Consider the following 26,627-nt stretch of genomic DNA (forward strand, 5'->3'; position numbering starts at 1 on the left):
ACTTCCAGGAGTTTTATGGTTTGAGGGCTTATCTTCAAGTCTTTATACATTTTGAGCTAATTTTGTGTATAGAGTGAGATAATGGTATACTTTCATTCTGTTGCATGTGGCTGTCCAGTTTTGCCAACACCGTTTATTGAAGAGACTGTCTTTTCTCCGTTGTATGTTCTTGGCACGTTTGTCAAAGCTTAGCTGTCCATAGATGTGTGGCTTTATTTATGGGCTTTCTATTCTTTTCCATTGTTCTGTGTGCCTGTTTTTGTACCAGTACTATGCTGTTTTGATCACTATGGCTTTGTAGTACATCTTGAAGTCAGCGAAATCTGTCCAGTTTTTACCACCTCTTTTGCTACTAGCCTCAGCATCTCTCATTTGAGTTATTCGATTGCCTTTTGTCCTTGCATCGTATAGGTCGGTTTTCAACATAGCAGCCAGAACATCACTCCTCTGTTTAATAGATTTCCATCTCACTTAAAGTAAGTCAAAGTTTTTATAATAGTCTGCAAGGCCCCATACAACTAATGTCTCTGTCTGGCCTCTCTAACTTCATTCCCTACTGGTACTGCCTTTCCTGTTCATCTCACTCCAACCACTTGGTTTCTTTTTTGTTCCTTGATATTCCCAACACCTACTCCCATGTAACAGCCTTTACACTAGCTCTTCTCTATAATGTCCTTCTTGGAGATATTTGCATGATTCACTTCCTAAAGGTCTTTGGTCAAATTTCACCTTCTCAGGGACACTTGCTCTGACCACTCTGTTAAAAATTGCATGCATCCACCCCTGCCTCTCACCCCCTGTTCCTGCTTGATTTTCTCCATTGCAAGAATCATCTTCTGATCTTATAAGTTATTTACTGTCTTCCTCTCCTAACTAGAGTGCAAAGTCTCCATGGGCAGGGGTTATTGTCTGTCTATGACACCACCATCGTATATCTATATCACCAGCATGGTGGATATTGTAACATGATAAATGCGTTGAGTATCAGTTGAATACATGAGCGGATAAACGAATGAAAGGTGCAACTGGAAGCAAAAAGACCAGCCATAAGAGGCCATTATCAAGCTACAGGGTTGAATAATAGAATCTAGCACATAAAAGCTCTGGGTGTAGAGAAGACGTCTAAAGAATAAGGAAGTAGGTGAAAAACTTGGAGAAATCACATGTCCTGGAGGAGAGAACCAGAGTCTTGCTCTAAGATTCAAAGAAACACCTTACACTCACATTTCAGTGAGATTCTCCTCTTCTCGTGTATCATTAAGACTTCAGCTCACTCAGAGATATTCTTAAAATCTATTATTTGCCTCAACAATCTGCCTTAAATTTAATCCTTATACTCAAAGAACTCAAGCCAACGATTGTTCCTCAACACTACTGATCCCTTTTTATGTGCCAAATGCTTTATCTAGTATCTTCATATATATTATCTCATTGACTCTCCCTAGAAATTTGGCATCATAAACATTATTTGACCATTTTACAAATAGCAGAATCTTTGTGAAGATAATTCATATATCAGAGTCAGGCATGATGTTGGAGCAGGCCTAACATTCAAACGCACTTCTTCTGACTCTGATAGCATGGCTCTTTTCTTATATCACACTGCCTCTTTAGGGTTTTCTAGGTGGCCTTTTTTGTTCAGGGGCACAATCAGATAATTGCTTATGTGCATCCTGCCTATGATTCTGACACACTTAAGTACATGTGCCCTCACCTAGCATTATCTCCCAAGAACACTTAATTTGCTCCCTTAATTTTTGGTGGAATCACAGAAATGGGGAGGGATAAATATCTTTGTTCCTCCTTTTATCTTCTGAAGATAACATTTTGCTTGGCCCCCTCACTCCTCCCCTTCCTGTAAGTTACTAGCTGGGTCATGGCTGCCAATATATTGAAACACTCAGGAGCCAATTACACAGGGATGAAACAGACACCTGACAGGCAAGAGCATCCTTCTGGCCTTTGTGGACAGCTGATCAGCAATTCAAGGGATGATTTATGACTTAAAGGAAAGAGTAGCTACCTATCTCATGAGTACATACACATCTGTACATACAAAACACGTCCTTCCAGAAACCTTTGAATCATACAAAAATTGACCTGGACTTTCTCATTCTGTCATTCTTTCTGCATATATCAGAGAAAGTGAATGTCTTCCCAGAGACACACAGATAATCAGGATTCTAGGTTTCTTGACCTGCTCAATTCTTCTTTCCCAGCAGTATACTGCCTCTTTGCCTGGGAGGATAATTCAAAGTTGTTGGCCTCATGTTGAAGGCTCTCAATGGGCTGAACATCTTTGGAGTCATCTTGCCTCTACATCCCAGCTTAAAAGCCACTTCTTCCATGAAGGCTTCCACACTCTACAGTCTTAGTTAATCCCTCACTTTTATTAGCTCTATTTTATTTATTTGTTTACTACTTATGCATTGTAATAACTCAATACTGCAATTATCACAGTCTAGAGGGTTGTAATTGATAGTGCTTCTCTGACTTCTGACTTCTAGGGGAAGGAGCCAAAGCCATACAACAAGAGCATTAAATAGGAATGCGCGGGATCTTCCTTTTCTGACTAGTATTCTTTCCATTATCCAGATTCTCCAGGTTCCCTGATCCTTTCAGGATATACTGAATGCAGACCAGAGTAATAAGATTCCCTCTAACAATAATTTACCCTAACTTGCCTAATCACAGTGAACCAAGGGTAATTGGTAGAGTTAAATGGAAATATAATCTCCCCCCATGAACTTTTAAGTATTGAATCCACCAAGCCCCGGGAAGTATTTCTACCAGATTTGTCAACTGAAAGAGATTAAACAAACAAAACATAACTACAAAAACAAAAAAACACAATCATAATTGAGGCTTGAGAGCAGCCTTTCCATCTGGTTGTATTCCAGCCAGCATTGTGTTCTCCTTGGTGAAACCTTCCAAGTCTGACCTCTGTTTGTCCTTGCCTTCATCAGCCCCATTCTGGAGTAAGGACCTGATGAGCTTTCAACCAGTGGTTTTGCCCTTTCGGAGCCAGGGAGAACGGGATAACTTCTAAACAAGCCAAGTTACAGAGCATAGACCTCAAATTCTGCCCCAAGCAAATGGGCTTAAAAATAATATGTCCTAAAGTCTGCAGTCTTTTCTGAGTCCAAACATCCTTACTTTCTTTTTCTTTAACCTATCATATAGTAAACACTTACCATATGCCGCTAACACTGAGGCTTTGAGCTACATTGTTTCATTTAGCACTTATGCCAGTGAGGTAGGCATTCACTAGAGAGTGGTTGAGTCCAAAATGTGAACAAGGCTGTCTGCCCCTGGAGTCCATGCTCTTGGTCACCAGCATTGGACATTAACTATAAACTCCAGCTGGATTGGCTGAATCAATGGCTTCTGTCTTTTCTCTTAGTGAACCTGGCTTTCCTTTGCTAAGCTCTGTTTCTAATACAAGGAATCACAGCTGAGTCTCTACCCTACAGGGATAAGATTACTCAGAATTTGGTTTCTTCCATCCTTTCTCGCCAGGACTTTTCATAATTTACCTCTTCAGAGATGAATGCCAGTTCCAACAGAGACCTAGACTGTGGTGTTATGTGAGCACTATCATTTGAACTGCTCCTCTTCTGCTCTCCCGTGCTCCCCTAATTCCATAACCCACATCATGGCCCAGACCGTATCTTAGCTCCCTTTCCAAGTCTCTGTGTTATTATGTCATCATGGATGTTTAAACCCATTTACTAAACCGGTTTGAAAATCTGAGATAGGTCTGTACTGTCCTTATTTTTTTGGCTGATGTTAGCTGAACTTTCTCCTCCTCACATGAGAATCTAAATTTGTCAGTGGGCATGTTTATCCCTGAAAATGACAAGGGCCCACCAAACCCAAGGAGAAGAGTTCTTGCAAAGCTAATCAGAAAAAGAAATTTATCAAAGTGGTTACAATCATGGGCTCTGGACTCAGATAACCTGTGTTCAAAACCAGGTCCTACTACTTATCACTTAGCTAACCTAGGCCAGTCATTTTATAATTATAAGCCCTAGAACTCTTATCTGAAAATTCAAGATTTCAATGTCTCATAGGGTTGCTACAAGAATGCAGTGAATTATATATTACAAAATGCTTCATATGCTAGCCTGACACATGCTAGCCCTTCCGTATCATTACTGTACATCTTATAGGAACAGATGTGAAAAGCCAGGGACCAGGACCAGGGATAAGAAGTCTGAAGACCTGAGAATGGGAAGCAATGGATTGAGTCTGTAAATGGAGCCTGTAAACCCTTTCTTGCTCATAGTTGTATTCTCTGTGCAATTCTCCACAATATGTGTGGAAGTATTGACTTCATTTAAAGGGCCAGAGGCAAGGTAGCAGCCATCTTAAGTACTTTGCATCTCCAAATTATGTTGATTAAAAAAACAAGCAGAAACACTTCTCTTGAATAATCTGGAATATTGAGATAAGAAGAGGTCAATGAAGAGAATGATATTTTTCTCAGTCGCTTGCTTGCTTGCTTGCTTATTGCTTAGGGGAAATTGATTTCCTAAAATTAATGCTTGCAGGAAAACAAGCTTTTTTTTTTTTTACTAGTGTAATATTTGAAGAATACAAAGCGATGAAATGTATACATAAGTTAAGAAGTACAATCATAAAAGAGACGCTTGTTAACCTACTACCTAATTGGCAAAGACTCAAACAGCATCTGCAATGTCCTTGAAAGCCATGAATGCGTCCTATTCAGATTCTTTCTCCCTGCCTCCTCCCCAGAGGTAACATCTGTCCTGAATGGTGTGTTTGTGATTTTATTGCATTTTTAAAGTTTACCACATATTTACATACCCCAACCCTGTTATTTAGTTTATTTTTAATCTTTTAAAAAATGGTCCTATAGTGTAGGTAGTCTTCTGCAACTTTCTTTTATTTTGATACAATATGTTGTGTTTAGAATTTGCCTATATCATTGAGTATAGCAAGAATTCATTCATTTTCACTACTCCCTAATATTTCACTGTGTGGAACCATGTAAAATATTACTCACAGCAACATGGTTTCTGACAGCACAGATTGAGTTTCTTCATCTCACTCACATTTTTCCAATGACTCAAAATCTACTTGCTTTTTTGCTTTCAGACCCTCCACCTCTAAACCAACCTTCATAACTGGCATCAGACTTCTCTTCCTGAATACAGACGTGAGAGCTGTATTCATATTTCCCTGCTTTAAAGCCTCAGTGGTTTCCTTTCTGCTCCCAAGATAAAATTTCAGTTGCTCCTCCTGCCATCCTGGCCCATCATAGCCCCGGAGCAATATTCTTTTAGTCTCATCTCCAACTATAAATTCTCCCCATCCCACCTTCTTCCGGCCTCCTCTTTCTTTGCTCAGACCGAACAGGAACACCACCATTCACAAAACCACCTGCACTTTTTCTGTGCCTCTGTTCACTCAATTTCCTTGAACAGGTTGCCTTCTCTTTTCTTTGTCAGATCAATGAAATCCCAGGTATCATTCAAGACGTAGCTTTTAAGCCACCTCTTCTGTGAAGTCTTCCTCGATCCCTGAAGAAAGAAACTAATTATTTCCTACACTGTGTACCCGTAATAATTAGTGAATAGTCTTATACTTAGCTTCTGTTTTTTTCATAGTAGCAAATTGTCACATTACCTTTTGTGCACAGAAAGCTCCATCAAATCGAGGACCATATGCTTTCTTTTATTATATCCTCCCACCACCCACTGCCCTCCCCCACACACATAGCCCCTGTCTCAGTAGCAAATTGAGGGCTTTGTTACAGGAAGGGCTGGTTAGATGTTTGCAAACTGACTGGAGCAAAGAGCGCTGAATTTCCTTCCCAAGGGCTGTGTTTAGAAATCGCTATGATCTTTTCTGATGCCTGCATAGCAAATTGGATTTACCTTTTCAATTTTGCATTATTCTTGTGTTATTGGGATTATGATGAATAATAAGATAATAACAGCAATTAGCCTCTGGATGACTAATGGTCCCTTAAATTGATTTTGAACAATCAATTTGAACATCTTCCCGTGGCCAAATTAGAATAGGGCGGACCACAGAGTGTTCCATAAACACTCCTGAGAATGCAAATGTTAAAATTATGTCCAATGAATTCTGAGGGTGGTGTGGAAACTCCCTCCGGTTTGGGAATGGGAGTGTGGGGCAATTTAACAATTTAAGCTCTTTTTTTGGAAAGCTATGACTTAAAGGATCAATGGGCTTTCTTCCAAAACTTTGTTTGTAGGCTGGTTATTTAAAACTTAGCGGTTATTTTTGGCATAGAACTAATGTTATATATTATATTTTGCCTTCCCTCAAATCCACCAAAACCTATTAAACCTGTAGAGCGCCTAAAGTATACTGGATCTTGGCCATAGTTTATTAGACAGAGTCATTGAAGAGACATACTTTCAATATCCAACTTGAGCTTCCACATAGACTCTATCTCCTCACTGCAGTGGCCTATGGGACCCCATGTTGACTACTTCATTACCATAGAAACAGGTCTCATCTAACTCTAGGTTACTGGGGATGGAGCCTTTGGCTTTTGTTCAAGCTCCAGTAGGATGGGGTAGGAGGAGAAAAGAGGTAAAAAAGAGGGAAGGGAACATGCTAACATTTGGATACAGAGAGGTATTATGGAGGGCCTGATTTCCTGCCAGTAAAACCTCTAAGTTCATCTTTGGGGTTCACCACTTTTTGGTTAGTCTATTACTTTGTTCTGCAGCCTTTGGAGATTTCTGCACATACTGTCACAGTTTCTGCCATTTCCTCCTGCTTCTGACTGGATTTATTTTCTCAGTCCTAAACAAATGCAGAAGTATGTAGACTTTTATTAGGAAGCAACGGAAAAGTATTACAGTTTTAATTCATTGAATAGAACATGGGAGTAAGTCTTGAAGAAATATTAACAAATAGGCATAGCATTGAGGAGTAGATTAGTGTGAGAGACGGGCACAGACATCCAAATCCATAATGACAAGTTCTATATAAGCAAAGTTATGTAAGAACCTTGAGAAGTAATTAATTTTCCTTGGATGGTGTTTGAAGAAGATTCCATAGAGAAGAAGGCATTGATCTGGGTTATGGGGAGCATCCAACCCAAATGTTCACTGAGACTTCCTGATCCTTGAGATGTAGATGCGATTAGTTTGGCTACCAAATTTTGTGCCATTTGGGGGTCAAAAACTCTTGTGATATTTCTTCAAGTTTTTGAGCAGGGCCATACTTGTATAGTTTAAACTCATGGCTTCACCCTGTATGAGTCATCCTAGCATCATATGCATGGTGCCCCATAGCTAGAAACTGCTCTAAGCTGTGTCAACTTGGACATTCATCTTTGCCCTTCTTTCATTCACACACACACATATACTCACTTGACTCACATATACCCACTTTTATGTACAGAATATTTTAGTGAAAACTTTGGAGAGCTAAGAGAAGTTTTATGTTACAATAATGCGAACTACTCCAAACTGAGTATTAGATGTTCTTGGTTATAAATGTCCCTTTGCCACTCATCTGAGGATTATTCATGACTGCTTCATCCTATGAAGTATGCAAGCCTCACACCAGTTCTTCTCTTTTTACTTTCTCCCTTTTCTATGTCTTCTCCAGACCTCATCCCTCCCAGATGACTTCAGGAGCTTCCAAATCACATTTACTCTATTTTGCAAGATAATTCAGCTCTTCCCAGCCGCTACTCCTAGAATCATTTCCATGCCCACCTTTGGCTATCCAAATTCATCAAAGAAAATCTGTTCTGATTAGAATATATTCATGATTTATAGGGTAATTATTATGTCATTGGTTATACTAAAGCAAACGATGTTCTAGTAAAAATGGTGACTGGAAAATATTTAAAAGCATTAATTAATATGCTTTCTACCTACCTAGTAGCTCATCAAATTTCTTCCCTTGGACCCTGAGCCAGTCCTTTACCCAGCATAGACTCCTATACATAAGCCCATTCCTACTTTGGGTAACACCATATTTATAGAATACAAATGCATAAACTGATTCAGACCTAAGAAAAAAAGACAAGATATGCATGTATGCATAATGAGTACCCCCCCCCACACACACACATAAACACAATCACACAAAAGTAGATAAAATCCTGTAGATTGGGGCGAGAGTAGAGAGGAGCAGCAATTCAACTGCTGGCATCAAAATAGATTTCTCTGTTTTGCCTCAGCATGGAGCACTTGCCACCTGTGCAGGGAGATATGCGGACTAAAGATCATCCCAACTCTACTCCAGTAGTGAGCACCATACCTCACCTGTGCCAAGGAGCTCTGGACGAGTGCTTGTAATTGCAATCAATAAATTCAACAAAAACCAACTGACAAGCCAGAACACTTCTTGTGCCCTGGTATTTTAACCCTCTCACCATAATTATCTTGTGTGGACAGCCATCTTTCAAAATCAGGGTGATTATGAACTTCAGAAACAGAGACTGAGGTTCTAGACACTTAGGGTTGTGGTGGTGATGTGGAAGGAACAAATTCCCTAGCATCACCCCCAACCTTAAGCTACCCTTCCCCCAAACACACACAATTAAGACTGAATCTAGATGAACCAAGTCAAAGTAGCCCATTGGGTTAATATACTGGTGGAATATCTATCCCTTTGTCTGTGGGGAGAGGGGACACAGTGGAGAAGAAAATAATAGAGAGGGACCAGACAGATCCTAGATGTTCTTGGATATGTTATTCAGAAACTGATTTGTGAGGCAGATATATCTAAGAGGTGAAGAGGAAGACCCAGCCTCTTGATTGGGTTAGGACATGAGATACAGGCTGCTAATAACAAGGCCAGGACTAGGACTGTAAGATCCAGCAGCAGCAGTGGTGGAAAAAAGGAAGAGTTGAAATATCTGAGAAGGAATGACCCTCCCTTCCCCTTTCACTTTCCTTGTGGCTTCCAACATTCTGAGCAAGTTCATCACGTATGCGCTTGTCTCACCAGATATCACCTTTAAAATATTTATTTTAATGGGTGATTGAATGTCTACAGTGTTCCAGGATATGCTATATGCTTTTGGGCTCATTCTCATATATCTCATTTGATCTTCACTTTGACCATAACACATTGATATTTTATTCCCATTTTGCAGATTAAAAAAAAAAAAAAAATCAAAGACATGAATTGATTTGCTTAAGGTCACAGAAGTAATAAATGTCAGAACCAGAATTTAAACCTGGTCTTCTGATCGCAAGTTCATGATTCTTTCCACAGCAGCAATATATTCCTAAAATATTAGATCCAAAATGCATGTTAGAGATTATTTCATCCAGGAATAACAGATATATTCTAAATGATATGCCAACTCTAATTGTTCTAGGCTACGTGGAATGTGTGCTGAGAAGAACATGGGGACCCCATCGTAGCTCAGTGGGAAAAAGTACCATGATTGATTCTTGATGTCTGCCACTGGCACCTATGCCAGATACTTTCCAACTGCAGCTTAGTTCTGTGCCCTCATTTTTACAGACGGGAAAATTGATGCTGGGAGATTTTTTAAAAATTGCCCAAGGACACACAGCGTGTTATTGGCAGAGTCACGGTAAGTCTCCACCTTTCCCAATTCCATACCTCGTGCTCCTGGCCTAGCCCTGGTCCTTCCCTTGGAGCTCTCACGGGAAACCTGCCAAATCACTCATTCTCTCTGCATCTCCTCCTGACCTTGTTTTTCTGCCTCATATCAGGTCTGCACATCATCTGAGTAAAAGGCTTTGAAGAGGAATACTATTTGAAATACTATCTTGCTATTGTCAATAAGATTCCTCAGTCAAGGTTTCCATTGAGGAATTGCTGAGAGGGACATGTTACAAGTGATTGATGACCACCAAGTTCTGATGTTGGGACTGACTGAGCAAATGCAGGACAGCCAAGAAATAATCAGAGCCATCTCAGCATTTAGGAACTGGCTGGTGCTAAATTTTCCTGAACAATTTTGATCTGATCAGCTCAAAGCACTATGGAATGGTTCATTGGTGCAAGGAAAATGACTGAAGTACTGTGTTTAAATTTAGGAGAAACAATCTGAAGCCCATAGTCATTCGTTGAAATGGCATCCATTTAACAGTGAAGAGAAAGTGCATATATATAAAATGATGTGGAAATTTGAAAAATCTATCCCAGGTAACTCAAATAGAAAACTATTCTATCATAGTGCCTAACTCATGGGTTGTTGTGAAACTAAATGAAGACAGTCCTCGTAAATTATTTAGCTAGTGCCTGGCAAACAATAATTGCTCAAAGAACAATAAACAAGAATTTTTTTTTAATGAGCAAGCATTGCAGGGATGTGTGTGTGTGCACGCCCATCCTAATGCTTGTTTCTGTGTATGTGTGTTGCTCTCTTTGAATCATCTGCTTGACTAACTCAATTATTTTTGTGTTGTAGACACACTCCTTCCAATTCTCTCTGTATCTGTAGATGGGAAGAAACCCGCTTTGGACTGGAATGTCATGTATTGCTTTCTTTTCACTACACACAGGTATTTTATTATGTCTTCTGCTGTTCATGAAATGTGACTAACGAGCATCATTAGACTAGAGTTACTGTTTGTGAAACTGAGTCACAGAGAGGTTAAGTGATTAGCCCAAGTCACCCAGCTATTGAATGGCTGGGCAGTGAGGAGGAATTGAGTCTTTTCACTCTCAATTCAGAGTGTTGTGGACTAGCTCTTCTTTATATGAGGATCAAAATTCTTCTACATGTCCCTCCTCTTTTTTCTCCCTCTTCTCCAATCCTCCTAGTCTTTTTTTCTATTTCTTACTCTAATTCAAATTGATAAATACTTAGTTAAACTTAACTAACTTAAGAAATAAATTTCTTTTATGTGTCTACTGTTGATCCCTAGACCATGAATAAGGCTTTTCCATATTAACGGCAAATGTTGGTGATTTCCCACTGCCCACTTTTCCTGTTTTTCTTTAAATTTTCTTTAAATCACCATTGCTCCCTTGCATAACGGCAAAGGATAACTCTATTTGACTCCAGGAATAAATCCAGGATACTGAGGGTATTCACGGCCTTGCCAGGAATGTGCTTACTGGGGCCATTGGATCATGCTCCGGACAACGAGGGGAAGTCTACTCAGGCCTTCTGGGAAAGGTTTCTTTGCCAAGAAGGTGTTCACTTTCTTCTACTGGATGTTGGAGTATCTGGATGGAAAGCAAAAATTGCAGCTGCCTTGTTCCCAGAGGGAAGATGGTTTCTGGAGCTCTAGGGCTGGAATTTCTGGGCTTCCTGGTATGGGAAGCAACTGACCATTTGAATTAAGGTTTTCTCCAACTAGCTGCTTGAGGAAGCTTAACTGATAAAGTGCCCTAAAGAAGTTGTGAAGTTCTTGTTATGATATTGTGTATGGTTAGTAGGATACTAGCATATGTGGGATCAGACTCATGTTTCCACCCCTTGCTGACTGTGCAATGCTGGGCGATTACTTAATTTCTCTGTATTTGGGGTGCCTCCTTTCTCCTCCCTGCTTTACTGTCTTGACAGCACACATCACCCTCTGACATACTACACATTTTACTGTGTATTCATGTATCTTTATTGTCTGTCATTCCCTTCTTTAATATAAGCTCATGAAGGCAGGGATTATTAACTGTGTTATTTGCTTCTGAATTCACAGAATCTAGCATAGAGTAGAAGGTTAATAAATAGTTGCTTAATAGACACATAAATTAAATAATTAATTACTAAGACAGAGTGGCAGCTGTGTCATAAGATGATTGTGATAATGAAATTAGATAACATATGTAAATATTTCTAAACTGCCTGGCATATTATTAGTAAAATAAATAAAGACAACCACTTCTCTGAGTCTTGGCATGATTTCTGTAACTAGTTCTAATATAAATATTTATTGAAAGTCATCTGTCACATCAGCTACCCTCCAGAGATGATAAATGTTTGTTGTTTTAAGCTGCTAAATTCGGGGGTAAATTGTTATGTAGCATTATGTACCTAATATATTTCCTATACCCCTACCTTCCTCACGCTTTTCTCCAGGCACTGGGTTCTCTTTATTCATCCCCAGTTTTCACATACCCAAACATTTATTTTCACTCAACAAACACGCAGGCACGGTGTTAGATATTGGCAGAGCTGTCAGGACCTGTAAGATTTAAGTCATGTAAAATTCCGCATACTTCAAAATGCTTCTCTGGACTTTTGTGAGGTATACTGGCCACTTGGATTTCCACAGCACTCATCTGAACTCTGCAGTTGGCGTTGTCTTAAGTTTTCCTTGACTGTATTCTGTTTGTTTCAACAATCAGGACTAGGAGACAAAGGTTCTATTGTATCCTTTCAAATTGGGTAGAATTTCCAAATTCATGTGGGTCATACCTCCACATGAATCTATCTGGTTCTTTCCAAACTCATATTTCTCTTGCTATGAACAGTCTCAGATGTCAATAATTACATGTTTTTGAATGTTTACTTTGTGCTACAATTTCACATGTGTTATCTCATTTAACGCATTATGATCCATTATGGAAGACACTGTGATTATAACCCTTTTACAGAAGGGAATACAGAGGCTTAAATGACTTACCCAATGCAGGAGTAGGTAGAACCAGAAAATGAACCCAAGTGGTCAGATACCAAGATCTGTATGCTAAACCTTACTTTCTACTGTCACGTACACCCACACTCCCTGTGTCAGAAATCATTAGATAGTGAAAAAGGAGTAGCCTTGGTATGTGAAAATGGAGAGTTTACCCCTGGCTTATTCCTCTAGTACCTCAGTGAATTTGACCAAATCATGTAATTCACTGTGTCTCAGTTGTTTCATTTTTAAAATGGGAAAATGTCTACCTCGTTTGCTTCCCAGGCTTGCTTTGAAGCTCAGCATGGGATAATTCATGTGAAAGAACTTGGAAATTGTCATTCACAAGATGAGAGTGAAGCATTTATTCATGCAACCAAAAATCTGTTTCATGTACTTTCTATGTGATAGATACTATTGCAAGCACTGGGGACAAAGAGCTTAGACATTATCTGCCCTACTGGAGCTTATAATCTGGGAGGGAGGAGGGAGACTGGAAACAGATGAATGAAAAATAGACAGTATAGTGTTAGAAAGTGATTCGTACTATAACAACAGCATATATCAACATCAATGACAACAAAAAGATATACGGGGAATCATCTTCCAGGTATTTAAAAAATAAAGCAAAACAGCACAGTCAAATGTCCTGAGGTAAGAGTGTATCTAGAGTGTTCTAGAACAGCAAAGAAAGTGTGGCTGAACGAGCATGAGCCACAGGGAGAATACTAGGAATAAAATAGGAGTTTGGGAAAGAGGCAGGGTAAGACTCTGTAAGTCACTGTAAAGACTTTGGCTTTCACTCTGCGTGAGATGAGCATCCATTGGAGTGACAGGATATGAGTTGCCTTTTGAAAAGGGTTCTCTAGACTCTGTGTCAAAAGACGATGGTATCTAAGGATAGGGTGTGAGGAGTGTGTAGCTGAGGAGCGGTCAGGTTCTGGGCATAAGTGAAGATGGAGTGATCAGGATTTGGTGACAGAGGGGGTATGGACTGTACAAGAGGGCCTGAGGTAGCCCGGGCATTGGGACTGAGCAGCTGGGAGCGTGGAGTTTGTAATCACACATATGAGTAAGACTGTGGGGAGCAGATCTGGTGGGATCAAGATTGGGTTATTGATTATTTTGATATGCTTGTTAGACATCCCAATGGAGATGCCTGGAATATTTGAACATAGGGACTCAGGAGCTCAGGAGCAACATCTTGATTGAAGATGCAAATTTAGAAGTCCTTATGGTAAACTGGTATTTAAAGGCATGGACTGGATGAGACCACCAACGGGGTGAGTTTAGACAGGAGAGAAGGAGCCCTGGGACATCCCATGGCTAGAAATGAGAAAGAGGCCCCAGAAAAAAACACTAAGAATGTTAGGTGATGTAAGAAGAAAACTAAAGGGCATGTATCTTGAAATTAAGTGAAGAAACCACATTTCAACAAAAAGGAAGTGATAACTAAGTAAAATGTTGCTATTGAGTAACTTAAGACGAAAATTAACAAATGGGATATTGGAGTAAGCAACAGAGAGGTTGAAGGTATCTTGAAAAGACGGGTAGTGTTATCATTATTAAACTTAACAACTGGAAAGAATGCTGAATTTGGAGTCAGGACACTTGGATTCAAGTAAAACAAATAAAGGAAGGAGATTAAAACATGGATACTTTCCTCACAGGGTGATTATGATGATGAAATAACATAATGAAGGTAAACATACTCTGTGGAACATGGAGGAAGATGCAAATGTCAACTCAAAAACATCAAGGTCACCGGTCGAACGTGATCATTTAGTACCTTTACCTACCTTCATGGTCTCAAAGGCTGCTCGGCCACACACTAGCCGCCACCCCTAACACACATGCGAGTGCACACACCCAGACACATGCATGGGGTACACAGATTCTCTCAATAATACTACAGACCAAATACGTATGATGAAACTCTAGAAGGTTTAGGAGTTAAGCCAGCCCGTTGCAGCACTGGGGCTGCTGACATTACCAGACGGCATTAATTTAATTCCACTCAGTTATGCTTTTAAATTTGATTTGAGAAATGTGTCATAAAACGCTATTGAGAAGTGCAGCGCCGCATTCCTAAGCAGGCTGGGAGCATGTCTGTGCTAGGAATCCTTGAGGGAAACGGATTGAGTTCAGGTTGAGCCTATCGACTTTAGGAAGTTGACTCTTTGCTTGGGATCTGGTGACACAGGTTTGCTGATCCTGGATTGCTCACTCTTAAGAGGAGATCAGAAGCCAAGCATAAATCTCTATGGAATAAGGAAAGGACTTGTAAAGACTAAACGAAAGCATATGAAAATTATAATTTTAACAAATAACAGGGACAGTTTAAAAGACTTTGCATACGTATGAAACTGAGTTTATGTTAAAGCACTTTGGCCCACTTATTATGTTGGCTCACCAATATTTTCTCATTTCTCTTTTCTGGCCTCAGTTTCTCTGTGCTTAAACTGAAAGTGATAGACTAGATCAGCTGTCTTCAAAATGAGACAAAGCTTCCTCAAAATGCATACGTAATCATCCACTGGAGTGAGGAAAGAAAATTCTAGAACCTTCATTTTCATTTATTTCTAATACATCTTTTAAAATTTGTATGCCTTGTGTATGTTTTTGTAATGCACATAATATAAATAGCAAGTAAGTAAATATCTATATCTTATATGTAGCCTCCCTTTCTTTAAACAGTCATGAGCTACATAACGATGTTTCAGTCAATGACAGACTGCATATACGACGGTGGTCCCCTAAGATTAGTACCATATAGCCCAGGTGTGTAGTAGGCTATACCATCTAGGTTTGAGTAAGTACGCTCTATGATGTTCGCACAATGAAGAAATTGCCTGACGACACATTTCTCGGAATGTGCTCCCGTTGTTAAGTGATGCATGACTGTATATGTCTTTTTTATGAGTTGATTGACTAACTGATTGATTTATGTATTCTGATAGAGACATGTAATCAAAATAATCTAGAGAATATTTGGCTGATTGATCTCCCAGATCTTTCATAGCTCTATTTTTTTTAATGATTTTACGGTCCTGAAACAAGTTATTCTAATCATCATAATTATTTTAAAATAGAGAAATGATTGTTTGACTATTGAACTGTTTGCTCAGTTTTTCGCTTTTTGGTGATAAAAAAAAATTAACTCCTTCTACCAGGAACTTGGTGAAGGCAGTTAGCGCTATCTCACTTCCATTTTTCAAGACTATAGCGTAAAAACTTACGTGAAATCCTTGAGCAGCAAGGGATTTTAATTTGGTTCAGGATGTCTCAGCTATGGTCCTAGCTCTGCCACCAATGTGCTGTGGGAACTTGGACTAGTCAGTCTCCCCTTCTGGGTCTCACGGTCCAGGTTGCAGGTTTGGAAGTCTAGATTTCTCCTGATGCAGGTCTCAGCTCAAAGTTGGCTTACTCAGCCAGGTCTTCTCTGACCCTCCCTCTAAGGGATGCTTCTTCTCCTGCCTGCAGTAACTCTTTATCATATGTGCTATTTTAGTTTCTTCATAGAACAATATCTACCACAATGGTCTATTTTTTATTTTGTTCATGTGTTTATTGTCTATCTCTTCTAACTAGAATGTGAGCTCCATGGAAACCACGGGGAGCAGAGGCAAATGTACCAGGAGGCTGTTGAAGGTTAAGCTTCGGGACCCTTCAGGGCTGTGTTAGCAATGTGATCACATGGTTATAGTTTGCTTTTTCCCTAGAATTTTCAAAAGGAAAATATTCCATTATGTCGTTGGTCAAGACCACTGTCTCTTTTTACTCTGACTCTTCCCTCATTACACTTCAGTTCATATCCGGTGGTTATGGGCCTTTTGTATTCAGCTAAAGGACATTTTAATTGGGTATATAATTTGTGGAGTTTGGTGGGGTATGTTTTTGTGGTTTGTCATCCTTTCTGTGACTAATTAAATTATTGTTAGCAAGACTTCACAGATGAGTAAGGGGCAGAGCTAAGATCAAATAGGTATTTGTCGGCTTCTAGTATTGATTTTAACATTGCACATCATTGCCTTTTTGTAAGTTTAGTGATAAATCAATAGCTATCTGTTTCCAAAATTTAGAAGTATGGTAATATGTCTCCAGATACATGCCAGTGTTTGACACTCGTTCCAGACCTGCACTCCTGGCTGCAAACCATGTTTCCAATCTCATTAGCCATTGCTGTCCAGCTTGCCCACTGCACTCTATCTGAACTAACTTCTTGACTCTGTTAGACCATGCATTTCTCTATCTCTTTCACTGGTCAAAATTACTTGACCCAAATCTTTGTGTATTCTCTTTCAGTTTTGCTGATTTGACATGAACTACAGACATCAACAAAGTTATCATAAAAGTCAAACTATGCCTATCCAATATGGACGTTGAACACAAACTGGTTAATAAGTATTATCCAGGAATATTTAAGATATATCACTGCACAAGAAAACTTGAAATCTTAATACTCATATGTTAAAGAAATTTGATACTACTTTTCCCAAAATAACATCAATGCTAAGTACTTACACTAAATTTCAATAGTGAGTTATAAGATGAATGGAAATTTTTCAAAGTGTCATTTTAGAAAAAAAAAAAAAACTCTGGAGGAAGAAAACCTGAATCCCAATCTCTCTACAGAAAATAATATAAAAAGTCACAATGTGAAAATATGAAAAGAATACAGGTGAGATGTAGACAATATTATACAGGTATGGTATGCACGTTATAAAGAAAAGTCATGTTTTTCTAGCTTTTGTCAAGTATTTGTCAGCCTTTCAACATTGTCAGCAGATTATTATTATGATTTTATTTCTAATTTTAAATATTTACTTTCCCTTCTAAATTTTTATTCATTATATTTGTACTCTTTTCCTAAATGGCCCCCAAGATGTTATAGGCTACAAACCCCACCTGTAGAATCTAACCTGGCAGAGAACTTCTGTTTTTCACTTAAGCCTGAATTCTCAGCTTTTAGAACTAGAGGAGAGTTAACAAATGTTTGGATAAATCACAAGATGTTCTCTAAGAACCTCTTTTCAACTTGATTTGCTATTTCTCTTAAGAACCATATGATAGGTGCTGGCCCCATGGCGGAGTAGTTAAGTTCATGCGCTCTGCTTGGAAAGCCTGGAGTTTCACTGGTTCGGATCCTGGGTGTGGACGTGGCACCGCTCATCAAGCCATGCTGAGGCAGAGTCCCACATAGCACAACCAGAAGGACCTACAACTAAAGCGGGTCACATATAGATAACCTTAGTCAGGGCACTGCCGCCTGCAAGGGTTGTTGCCCATCCCTTAGACCCCCAGAGTCTGGCTTGCCTCATTTGCCCCAAAAAATATAGATCACAAACTTCTTGTGCTGGGTTGATGATCTTGGTATGCTACACACATATGTTCTGCTCCATTATTTGGCAATTCACTTGGGAGATCTTTAAGGGCAGATTATGTTGTTCATTGTAGGAACAAAAATGATAAAAGTGCAGCAAACCAAAATACTTGTTTTTTCTTTTTCTCTTCATTCTTTGCAGAATAAGTTTCAAACTCCTAGCATGAAAACCAAGGTTCTTCCTTATCTGGCTTCTACTACCTGTCCTGCTGGACTTTTAACTTACAAGATGTAATGCTGAAGATGCTGAAGCCATCTTGGCACCATCATAGTTCTTTTGGGGACTGCTGGTCCTGAGAAATGTCCAGTCCACATGCATGTTAAAAACAACAGTCTTGTCTATTCATTCTCTGAATCCCATGTAATGGAGGTTATATATATTTTTTCCCTTCCTCACACTCATGGTTACCTAAATATGTGTAAAGTCTAATACCCTTGATTTTTGTGTTAACTGCAGAGATTAGAAAAGGACACTATACACAGTAGATATTCACTGAGAGCCTATTGAATTTGATCTGTGGTCATTTAGGCACAGTTCGATGTTAAACTGTAGACTTAGCAAAATAATTTCTGTGCCTAACACAGTGCCTGACTTATGTCTTATGGTAGAAAATCATGGAAAAAAGTGGAAGAATATCAGTGATGTACTAAGGAAAGTTGTCATTATCGTCATCCTTGCAATTCGAAAATCTCCCAATGAACATCATCGTCATAAATCTACAGAGTATTTTCTTTGAGGCGGGGTCTGTGCTAAACAATTTTAAGGGTATTATCTCATCTTAAAATGGTAGGTTATCTTATTGTCCCCATTTTACAGATGATAAAACTGATGTTTAAAGAGGGTAAATAAATCTCTGAAAGCCATGCATTATTAAGGAGCAGAGTCAGGATCTGAACCCAATTTTGACTGACTCTAGATCCAGTATGCCTTATCACTAATTTAATTAAGAAAGTCAGAGCAATAAGCTTATTATCTGATTTGTACTTATGCTTTTCTTTCTCCTTTCAGAAAATCCTCTTCTTTGACTTTATATGCACCATGTATTGTCCTCATCATACTATCTAAAAACTAGCTGAGAATTCTTTGCAGTTAATTCTTCTTTTCTCTCTCTTTCTCTCCGTTTCCGTCCTTCTGACACCGGTGGAGTTACATCTTCCTTCCTTGCGGTTTCCAATCTCAGCTAGCACAGAATAAGGCTCTTGGCTCTGCAGGCCGACGAACTAACCTTGGCATAATGAATGACCTGCAGCTTTGAAATGCCTTTGGAATGCCAAATGACCACAGCCCCATGCCTCTGGAATGTGGAATGGCCCCAGCATTAGCCAGGTGACCCAGGGCTGCACACTGCTAGAATGAGAAAGAGATTGAAGCTCCTAGAATACCAAGTACCCGCTTAAGGAAAAAGAAGTGGCTAAGCCCCCCTGCTGCGGAAGAAAAAATGGGAGTGATTGACTTTGCTACCATGAGATAACTGTCTGTTAATACTAATAACACCTGAGTCTGAGTCAGTGCAACTTCGTTGAACTGCCTGCTGAAAAATTTCTGACCCTCCCGAAATCAGAGAAGCTGATTTCTTCCTCTCCTTGGTAGAAACGTGCTCCCCTCATTCTGTGCTTCCTACACTCTACCTAAAAGAAGAATTAGAAGACTTGTTTCCAAAGTTCGTTTTCCCAGTTCATTAATTTGGACTTAGAAAGCTTTGTAATCCCCTAAGACAGCATCGGCATCTACAAAGTCCTACTTGGAGAACGCAATTCCCCAGTGAGGGCACCTGAACCCTTCGTGGAAGTTCCCTGCAAAGGAGAAAAGATGTAAGGATATTAGCATCAATCATGCTCCGTAACTGGGATTTTAATGAATCTCTCTCTCCCTTTTTGTTTCATTGTTCTATTTTTTTTCTTTGCAGTGCCATTCCTCAGTGAGTATTTCTTTTTTCCGCTCTCTTTTCCGTTGCATTTCAATGCATTGGTTTTAAAAGGAGGATTTGCAAATTGAGTATTAAAACTCCAGGGCACTACATCTCAAAATCTATAAGAAGATAAGAGGCCAGACCCACTGAAAGCTGGCCTCCTGGTGTCTGTGGAACTTGCAGGCTGGTCTATAATACCCCTAAGCCAAAGCAATCTGCCCACGTACCCCCCACCCCACCTCGCCTGCCTAATGCAGGCAGATAAACTTAGCATTAAAATTCCCCACACTTTGGCAAATGAGTACCCAGGAGGCTGCTGACTCAATCAGGGCTTGTTTTACTTACAGTGTAGTACTGAGAAAAGGCCATAAACTGCAGCCTGACAGCTCCATAATGCTCATTTCAATATGCTTTCCCCGTTTGCGGGCTTGCTGATGCACTTTCATATTCCGCCAACAAAATATAACAAACATATTAACGACGTGTGGTAAATTGCCATTGGATATACTAGGTCCTGATGATGGAAATAGTTGTGAGTAAATGAGATTGTCTGGCTGCCTGATACTACTTTGGGGATCCAAGATGACGCACTGTCCTGGAGGGATGAGAGCAGAGGAGGGGGCAAGTCAGCAATAGAGGGACACGTCCGCCTTACCCAGGGCAGATGGGGCATTGGAAACCTAAGACAACAGAATGTCAGAGCTAGAAAAGACTATAGCTAGTGTCTAGTTACACTCATTAATCTGACATATATTAAAATCAAGACCCAGAGAGGGGATGTGAGAAGCCCAAAGCTGCACCACAGCAAGCATGTGATTCCTGAATCACGATCCAGTGCTCTTCTGGTTGGGGGATTGGATTTGTACCTGAAGGTGTCTTAAGAGACTAATTGGATGGAAAGAATGTGAGAAATGTGCCTGTGACTCAAGTCGGCCCTATATCCCTGCATTCATCAGTAGCAAAATGCATGGCTGGGCTTGGCTTTTTCTTTATCCTTAGTGCTTCACCTTTCTTTGGGGTGCATTAAGGGACACTAAAGGCTGATTTAGGTGAGCGTGTGGTAGCTTTTCTCTACTGCGACCCCAAAAGAGCAAGTGTAATTCCCTTACATTTGTCAAAGATTCCTAATGACCCATTAATATTCTGACTCCAATTCCAATGTGTGGGTTTTTTCCCCCATACCACCAAGCATTTCTCTGAGACCAGCTGGGTGTCCTACAATTCAGCTCAATTTTGACACTGTCTACTTGGAGATAGCATCAGATTCCAGAGGTGACGGGCTCAGTCCCCAAAACCACTCTCCACTTCAGATGTCAATCGCCACATCCAGGATGTTACCTGTGCCTCTGACTGACTGGTCGCTTATTTCAGTCTAACTTTAAGGTTTCAAGTTACCAAAAAGATTTTGGAAACTATGTTTAGGTAAATGTATCATAAAGCATAGTTATTGTTGAAAAGTTTGTCAACTTAAAGAGGGGTAAACTGAGGCAAGTTCATGTTACCTGATATTGAATTTATTTAGGAAGAGCAGGGGAATTGCAATTTGAGAAATACATGCTATAGCAAGCTACAGGCAAGTCCACTCAGGGTTTGGGGTGGGCTATATTTATGGGCAAGGAGTGTAAACAGGGGGAAGTCCAGCCAGAGTTCAGGCAGTAAGTTCATTGGCTTGAGGATGAGGAGGGGTTCCTGGCAGATGTTCACTGGTCAGGAGATACGCCTTGGTCTTCTGTAAATCAGGCATTCACAGGAAATCAATCTCTTAATTCTTCAGTGCCATTCTCCATTCTATCTACTCCAGTCCCACTGTAGATTGAAGTCCTTTCAAAAATTTATTTATAAACTTTTATCTTGCTTACATCTATTTAATTCACTTGTTCTTAACAATTATGTATAAATTACTCACGAAAATTTCACAAAACGTTTAGACAGCTAACCATCATCTTACGTTATCCTTCTTCCTGACAAATTCTATAACCGAGATAACATGAACTTATTTGACTTTTAGTAAACCTAGGTAGGATAAAAGAATTAATTTAATGCTGATAATTCTAAAGACATGCTTGTTTTAAGTAAACAAACAAACTTAAAGTAGCATTTATTTACCAAAGATTATCCTAGATCTCATGAATTTGAAAAACATTCAGGTTAGTTTCTATATTCCTGAAAGTATATTTAATTTAAGTAAACACTTGTTTGCTGTTAAGGCAATTAAATAGAGCCCTTTACAAATTACTTTCCCCCTGCCTTTTACAGGGAATGCCTGGCTGAGCCCCCTTTTTCTCTGGGGCACCTCCTAAATGGATAAGCTTATCCAGGACGGTTAAAAGTTCTCCACTGTGGCCACTGTAGTTCAAGACTGTCTTTGGTAAAGTTAACCTATTTGTTCAGCCTTAAAACAAAATTTTATTCACCCACGGCCTCATGCCAGACCCAGTCTGACTGGGACCCAGTCCAGTTTCTAAGTGGGAACTGCTCCGACCCTGGCCTGAGGCTGGTTTTTAAGTCAAACCCAGTGGACTCTGCTGGGTTCAAATAAAGTCTGAGAGCTCATAACTGAGGAGTTAGGATCCGAGAGGGCCTTGCCTACCCACATCCAGAAGCAGGGAGAAAGCAGCCAGCTCAAGGGGCTCAACGGGTACCTGTACCATGTTGCCTTGAGGGGGCCCTTGGGGATCTTCTTTGATTCTCCCTTCTGACACTAGAACTGTTAAAAGGTAAACTGAGGCATTAAACATTTTAAGAGTTTATTTGAGCAAAAATCCATTTGAATTGGGCAGCATCCAATCTAACAGATAGAAAGGAGCTCTGAGAGCTGTACAAAATGAAAGACTTTTATAGGCAGAAGGGAGCGGGAACAAGGAAGTTATGCTAGGCAAAATAAAGAGGTTGGTTATTGCAAAGTTACTTTCCTTTAGGAGATGCGAGGGGGGGGTCTATCAGACAGATTACCCAACTGCTGCTAAGCAGGCTACTCCTGACTGGTTTAAGATTCCATTTCCGGGACAGCCGAGACTGTAAGTTAAATCTCATTTTTGTGATGTGAGGCTTAGCATAAGTGACTCTCTTTGGGCCAGTTGTCTTGTTTTGAACCCACCTATCCACCCTTCTTTCCTTCCTCCCACCTCTCCTTTCTTCAACAAATGTCTAGTTACTATAAGCACTCTGCCAGCCCCAAGAGTATAACAACGAACAGATGTGACTCCTAACCTCTTGTGCAATACACTCAATTAATTGTAACACACTGTGAAATATCCAATGATGAGAAAGTAAAGGTTATTATGAGAGCCCAGAAGAGGTACACATAGTACAGCCTGGGTGGAGGGGAGCTCAGAGACAGCTTTCCCAAGTTGGTGACTTCAAGCTGAAACCTGAAGCATAGACAGGAGCAAACCAGAATGGGGGTGAGAGCAGGGATGGGAGAGGTTCCAAGATGGAAGGGCCAGATTTCAGAATTCAGTGTGGGGACATCAATTGTGTGCTGTGAAATAAATTAAGATAAACGAGCTCAGAGAGGTAGAAGGGAGCTATAAGATGAAGCCATAAAATGAGTTTGGAATTTATTCTAAGGGCAAAGGCAATTGAGAGTCATTGAAGGGACTGACATGGCTGAATTTGTCTTTGGGGGGAAAATAATATGAGTGTAGCAAATATGAGGGCCACTGATAATCATAATATTTTATTGATCTCATTATATTTTAAAAATAAATAAATCAATCCATAAATAAATCAAACAGTGGAAAATGAAATAACTTTAAGGATACTTTTTAAAAATAAACTTCAAAACCCCAAATTAATCAACTCAGGGGCAACATAAGGACAATTGCCTACATATAGTGTAACAGAAGAAGGAGGATTTTGGTGGAAATTTAAAGCTTTGCATGTAGTAGTTGCACAGTGTATATTTGGGATCATTGACATTCACTTTACATCAATTCAGCATTCTGCAAAGGTAGAACTTAGTGCTAGCCCCAGTCTCTTATTTCATAATGTTTTTATCTTATAGGAAAGAAATAATTAATAAGAACTGGAGAGAAAGAAATGTAAGTGATATAGACTTTCTGCACAGCCAAAATGGCTTAGAAACCTACAGAGACAAAGAATATCCTGTTAATGTCTAAATTGTGAGTAATGTCAATCTTTAAAATAGCCCGAAAGGTTTGGATGGATGTGAAATCTCAGGACAAAATGAAAGAAATGGATCATTAACTGGGCTAGAAAGTATCCACTACATGCTTAAGTACTAAGAATGAGGGATCTATAATACTATTCATTTAGAAGTAAGCGTTTTATAAATGTTACAATTCTTCCAAAGTTTATCATTAGGCTGGCTTCATTGGCTGGTATTAGTTGAGATTTGTGTTTGGCTATAATATATGAACAGGACTAATTAAAGAGCCTAGAGTTTGTTTTGGATTGGAAGGTGGGTAAAAAGGAACAGATGTAACTTAAAGGATGAGACTACGACGTCATAATAAGCAAGAGGAGATTTCTAGAAATAACACATAGATCAGTTAGAAGCATATTTTATGGTTATGGGTTCAATGATAATCTATTTATCAATCATTAACTCAGGTATATAACAAGTCAAATATATTTACTGACTACCTGCTATGTGCCTGATACATAATTTTGGGCATAAAGATAATGTTCCTGCTTTCATGGAATTTTCAGCCTAGTGAGGGAGACAAATGATAAAAGAATAAAGAATATAATTACAGACAGTTTTAGGAGGAAAATAACATAGAGGAATAGAATGAAGATGGAAAGTGGAGGGTGAGGGTATATGGCAGCCATGAGAATGTGCCACTCAGATTTCCAAATGGGTGACATCGCTCCCCTCTGATATCCATCACCCCATCTGCACCTAGGCCAGGCTTCCCAGGGGCTACTCCCAGTCAGTGACTGCGTTTGGCAGGGATCCCAAGGCTTGGGAGATGTTTAAATAGTTTAACATACAACTTTGGCACAAGTACTCTCCTATGGCCATGCCAAAATTTCCTTAGAATTGCAATGTAGCTTACGATGCTTTTACCCAATCTTCTTTCCTTCCCTCTCTCCTTCATTCAGAGTCAGAACTGCGTTCCTGTGGTAGCTCTTGCAGTCTCTCCTGGGAGAGTTCTTCCCCATTTACTCTCACAAGCATTTCCCCTCATAAATTTCTTACATGTTTAATTCTATCCTAGCATCTGCTTCCTAATAGGCTCAGTCTAAGACAGGGTCAATCTGTTAAGGTAGAAAGCAAGATCTCTAAGAGGAAGTAATTTAAAAATACATATATATAATAATAAGGCAGTTGTATAAAGGTCCAGGGGAAAAATATTCCAAGAAGAGGGAAGAGCTAGTACAAATGCCCTCAGAAAACACTCTCAAGTGGTGGAAAGGAGGCTGGTGTAGCTGGAGCACAGTGGGAGTCGAGGAAGGTAAATTCAGATGAAAGTGATTCTGGGAGGTGCATATGAACAGATAGCTGCAGCATCTTCTGCTCTCTGAAAGCAAACTCCTTTTTGAAGTCAGATGCTTGTTCTTACATTATTTAGTTTTCGAATTCTAAAATTTTAGGAAAGACAAATCTGAGCCAGAGGAAAGAGAGGTGGCTGACAAACTATGAGAAAAACTGCAGTTCAGAGTCTGTGGTCAAGCTTGGTGGTGGAGCTCCTGACAGCAGCTGAAGGGAGTCCCAGGGTGTTTTACATGCATTGGCTCTCCTCTGATCATCCTCATCTCTCTGTTAATTAATTGCAGTCTCACCTCTGGGGTTGCAATTCTGGGGTTACGACCTGAGCATGGCTGTTCCTCTCTATCCACTGCAGTCTATCATTAAACCAGCCTTTGATTAATAACAGGAATTGGAGGCTGGCACAATCATAAGATGAAGCTGTAATTTCAGGACTCCATGTAGATCACTAGGTAGATAAACAAGCAGAGGATCGGTTTCCTCCTCTATATGTTCTGGACTTTAATTGTTTGAGCATCAGATGTAAGTGCTGGAGGATCAGTCAGGGAAATGAAGTATAATGGGGTGTGTGTCTGCAAATCTGCATTTGCATATACTCAGGGCTTTATTTTTTTGCAGTAGAAGGACATCCTCCACTTATTACCTTCAAGACTTGGTTTTCTCTTCTGTAAAAGGAAGCAGTAATAATGCCAGATACACTTGTGTCAAAGTTGTTGGGATATTTGATGGAGCTTAAATAATAGACTAAATTACAAATGCTTACCAACTCCCTTTCCCTAACTTCAAAAGAAAAATATGTTTCCCTACTCATTTTCTTACATATTTTCACTCTCTAAGGTGAACTTTGTCTTTGTTGGCCCTTTTCCTACTATTAATCCTGGTATGTTTCCTGGTATCATGATAAATTTGGATTGGAGGCAGCTAAAATTTTACCCAGGACAGGGATAAAATAATGAAAGGAAAAATAATAAGAAAGATAAAACCTGTGCAGGCTTGAAGAAAGAAAATTCCCTTTGATCTTCTTTGAGGTCCTCCAGGAAATCTTTTAAATTGTGTAATTATCTATCATTACTACACTATATTTCTTTGAATGCAGTGCTGTGTCAAGATTGCATCATGTAAATTCCAGTTTGATGAGTCACAAATAAAATTATAAAACAGATGGGACATTATTTTAGTATTATAAGAACAAAAGCCATGGCTAGCTTGAGGAGCTAGTATGTTTGATGGTAAATTGTAGACTTTGGATCAGATAACAAGTTTAAATCCTCCACTTAATCATTTTGGAAACTTGATAACCATGA

The sequence above is a fragment of the Equus quagga genome, chromosome 1 (assembly GCF_021613505.1).
Source record: "Equus quagga isolate Etosha38 chromosome 1, UCLA_HA_Equagga_1.0, whole genome shotgun sequence".
Taxonomy (NCBI): domain Eukaryota; kingdom Metazoa; phylum Chordata; class Mammalia; order Perissodactyla; family Equidae; genus Equus; species Equus quagga.